Here is a 5,000-nt window from a genome sequence, read left to right on the forward strand (position 1 = left end):
AACTCCGTTGATAAAACCAAATTTTTGTACACTACAGTAAAAACCCACGCATAAGAACCTAGATTTTTCAAACTTAGTCTAAGTAGGTTCTTATAGAACTTCCTGAACTTTTTTACCAGAGCCTTTCAATCATACAGTAACATATCCTTGCTTTTCACTTCTGACAGCGTCAAATTTTCTATCAAAATCAATGCTATCATAAATACAAGGGTGCCTCATTTAGTAGTTATAGGTACATGAAAAAATTTTGATGTCACACTTTACCACTGTCATATTTCAAAATTGTATAACTGGAAAGCAGAAGATTTCAAACGGCAAATACAAGTAAATGTGTCGTGACGGAAATGTTACAAATGAGCTAGGAGATGGATTTATGACACGAGTAAAGGAACATGATAGGTGATTTAGATTTTATTGATGGTGAGATCAGAGTTGTTGGGGAGTTGAAGAATAAAGAGTGAGAAACGAACTAGTGTGATTGTTTGTCATGAGATCATTTACAACAAAAAGCGATCGATGGTCAGTGCGAACAACAATGTTTACGTAAAATATTGAAATTTCTTTGAGCAAATCAACAAAAATGGCAATTAATTATAGAAAAAATTACAAAAAGAATTTAACCAATCTTTAACACGAATAACCTTAGAAAAGTAATAGCTTCGAAGGAGATTTTTAAAAAATGGCAAATACATCGTCACATGTTTACATCAGATTTTTGGTGAATATTAGCTGTGCAAAAGTAATGCTGGAAAATAGGGGACAACAACCAAACTAAACCACAGACATATAATTTTTTAACTTTTCACACTGTGGTTAGCCACGTATGCACAGCGGCTATCAACAAAAAAAGACAAAGATTAAAACTTAAAACATAGTTTAAAAATCTGTTACATCTTGAGCACAAGGCTATTAAAAAACTATTCTTTAACATATTTGTTTTAAACCTGGGCCCAACAAAGGTGCACAGTTGTCTTTGATTATTTTTTCTTTTAACAATAGGTGGGATTAACTTATTAAGATTATTGCTACTGTCTTGGTATATATTTTCAAAAGTAAGCTCACAAATGGCATTGTGGTCTTCTGATGTGGATGGAAGCCCTGTAATGGTCAAAGCGCAATGATAATCAATATTACCCGTAGGACAAATAATCCGCAGGGTCCTTATCTGGACACATTCTAATAATTCTTGTGACAGATATGCTGGTGGTGCAAAATAAAAAACAGGGGCAGCATAATCTAGAATCCAGCATATACACATAGAATAAAAAAGACACAAGTCTTTTCTTGATACACTTGCCCTTTGCAATTGGACAAGAGAGTAGAGCCATTTTGCCGCCTTCTTTATAGTTTCAGCAATGTGTGCATTCCAAGTTAGATCATTGAGGCCTAAACCTGTTGCACTGTCAACTACGTTAATTGTGCTTTCCCCAACAGCAATGAGAGAAAAGTCATTGACTGTCTTGAAAATGAGATACACAGCTCCTTGCATTTCTCTACATTTAGCTGTACTCTATTAGCATTTAACCAGTTAGCAACTTGGTCAACTGTGTCTTGTCCCTTACATAAGATTTCGGAGTTAGTGGTATCATCCACATATTTCCTTATACGTGCATTGTTTACCATCAATCATAATGAGGAATAACCACGGTCCCAATTTAGTGCCCTCAGGCACACCAGAGGGAACCGCACCCTATTCTGAAATGCAACTTTGTGTTCTGTGCAATGAACGGCCATGTCACAAGAAGAAATTATCAAAGAGTAAAAGTCACTCCATGTTGGAGATTTATCATAATGTCATTCATTTTCTTCCTCTGACTCGGGAAAGCAATAAAGTGGCCATGACAAATCATCACTGCTCCAATGATAATCTTCCTCTGCCATGCTATATTATGGGGCAAATACCTTTGAGGCACGCCTGTCCCAAGAATGAAATGCTATGTCAGATGCTACAGACAAGTCCAAGGCACTTAGAAAATAAAAAGCTGTATGGAAATTGTCAATCCTTTGGGAGTATCCTTGCTTTGTCAAAGATGAATAATAAATATTATTATTGATACCTTCTTGAAGAAGGTCAGTAACTGGGCTCAGAATTTGAAGGTTAAATGGTGATTCCAGCTTTAACACTTTATCATCTGGAAGGGTGAACTCAAGTTCCACTTTCTCCCAGCTGTGCCGACCATCTCCATGAATTGCCCCACAGACCTTCATATATTTGCCCCCAAAACACCTGTACATGACTAGGTTCTCAAAGTGCTTGATAGGGATTGCATTATGCCACTCGTAAGTGGAACTCTTTTCTAGTGATGTCCTCAAAAATAAGTCAAAGAAAACTTTATTATCCAGGTCCTGTAAGGAGTCACAATTGCTTGCAATGCTGGAAAACCTTCCATGATTTTCTTTCAATCGTTCAAGAACTTCAGCTTCTGACCTCAGAGATAACAAACGGATAGTTTCTTCAATCTTTGGTATTTTTTGCAGTAATTGTTCACTCTCCAGCATTTTTGTGTTGCGCTTGGATTGCTATTTTCTAAACATCTCCTGAAGGGAGTCTTCGAATCGCAATTCCTTGTTGTAGTCGGCTATTGCCATGTCGACAGAATTACGGGTGGGCTTCACGTTTCGTGAAGCATCTTTAAAACGAAGTCTATTGTCATCAAGCAAATCTGACTTGTCTGGAAAGAAGTAACACAGCCAGAGAAAGAAGTAAGGTGTTATGGATAGAACGGTTTCCCCTAGCTCTTCTTGGAGTAGCTCAATTTCTGATTTCATTGGCCAAGTGGCGCTTTCAACTTGTTTTTTTGTCCAGTGGATAAAATCTGAGAGTGGTCCTGATGCGTTTAAAACACTGCTAGGCTTAACACCCAAATCTCCAACAGTTATTTTAAGACTAATTGGAGAAGATCCAAGAGTACTTTCTATGGTAGCCCTGATTGTCATGCTGTTTTTACATTTCGGTAAATGCAACGTAACATTTCGCGTTTCACGAGAAAGGGAGTTGTATAAAACACTATTAACAGTACATTTGAGATCTCTTACCCATGTAAAGAGTTCAGCTGCTACAGGCCCATTTCTTTCCCAAACGGCCATTACTTTATCATAGGTAACTGCGTTTTTTGAAGCAGTGAGCGTCGCACATTCATGAAGGAGTTCATCAAGAAAAATATCGTCATAGAATTGGTCACGATTAACGACACGACTGGTCCATAACTTGAGGTAATATTCGGCTTTTGACTTCAGGAGGTTCGTACGAAGGACTCTTCCGTCATTTTCGGTCAATCGAAGAAATCGCTTGCAAGTGAGAGCGATGCTGCCAAAAGTAAACGGATCATCAACAAACGAAATAATGTTCTCTAGACACTCGTCTGGTAAGGATATGATGGATGCCGCCATGGTTAGTGATCATGCACGCACGCAAAATCATTGACACAACAAAATGTCAGCTGTTTTTATGGAGAGTTAGCCCCAGACCTTCCACTAGCTCTTCCAACAGCGCATGGAAAATTTGGAATCCGGAAACATGAATCCGAAATCCAAAATTGGGAACCGATTATCACTCTTATTTCACAGCATACAAACCACTATGATGTACACCATTGCCATACCATTTTTGACAAAATTTAGATGAGATGTCTTCAAGCCTACGGCAGGTACAAAACGCAGGTCACAGGGCACAGGTCACAGGTCACAGGTCACAGGTCATTGTTTTACCTATAAAGAAAGTATCCTAAACATTCATAAAAGCTAACCTTAGGCCTAAAAACTTTTCTTTAGGCCTAATTAGGCCTAAAATTAGCTTTTATGAATGTTTAGAGTACTTTTCTTTAAGTCTAATTAGGCCTAAGGTTAGCTTTTATGAATGTTTAGGATACTTTCTGTATAGGTTAAATAATGACCTGTGACCTGTGACCTGTGACCTGTGCCCTGTGACCTGTGTTTTGTACCTGCCGTTCAAGCCTATGGTGGAGGAGGAATTCGGTCACTGGAGTCCCGCAAGGTTCTGTTCTAGGACCTTTACTCTTCCTAATTTATATAAACGACATTTATAGTTGTTCTGATAAACTCAGTTTTTACTTCTTCGCTGATGATACAAATTTACTATATGCTGACAAGAATTTGCAGTCTCTAGAAGCCGTAGTTAACAATGAATTGAAAAATTTATGCGACTGGCTGAATGCAAATAAACTAACTATTAATGCAAAGAAATCCAACTATGTCATTTTTAGGCCCATGCAAAAGAAACGTAATTATCAGATATGCTTGAAAATACAAGATAACAATATGAACGCTGTTACAGCTCTTGAAAGCAAGGACTATGTTAAATTTCTTGGAGTCCTAATTGACAAGCACTTAACTTGGAAACAACACATTGATTAGATTGCTTCTAAGATCAGCAAAACTGTTGGTTTAATAGCGAGATTGTGGCACCATGTACCATTAAACACCCTTCTTTAAATTTATCAATCAATCGTATTTCCACATATTTATTACGATATAGCTACTTGGGGCAAAGCTGCTCAGTCTGATTTAAGGAAGATTCTTGTTCTTCAAAAACGAGCCCTCTGCATTATTTTCTTTTGTAATACTAGATCAAATGCTATACCATTGTTTGTCTCTTCTAATATTCTGCCAATCAATATGTTTCACTTTGAAACAGTATCTACCCTTATGCATGATATCTCTAATAATTCTGGACCGAAGAACATTCAGAAACTACTTAATCGTTCATCTAACATTCATAAATATAATACACGATCATCAGCTATAGGCAACCATTATGTTAGCGAATCGCGACTGAGCTTACAGTTGAAGTCTTTTGTAAACTTTGGCACAAGATTATGGAACTCTCTTCATCCTGACTGGCGCGCGTTCACAAAAAGCCATTCAACGAATTAGGAAATTTCTGCTTACAGTACTCGGAGTTGAGGATGCTTATGTTGATACCTACTCGTGAATAACAAAACTGAATCAGTAATCATTGCTTTCCTACCCTATAATTCTGT

The 5,000-nt window shown here is 37.5% G+C and overlaps 1 pseudogene; it reads right to left on the minus strand.

Annotated features, from left to right (window-relative positions):
* Positions 1-379: 379 nt before the first annotated feature.
* Positions 380-3,441, minus strand: LOC137998954 (uncharacterized; annotated as a pseudogene).
* Between the last annotated feature and the right edge of the window lie 1,559 nt (positions 3,442-5,000).

This window comes from Montipora foliosa, chromosome 4, assembly GCF_036669935.1.
Source record: "Montipora foliosa isolate CH-2021 chromosome 4, ASM3666993v2, whole genome shotgun sequence".
In the NCBI taxonomy this organism is placed as follows: domain Eukaryota; kingdom Metazoa; phylum Cnidaria; class Anthozoa; order Scleractinia; family Acroporidae; genus Montipora; species Montipora foliosa.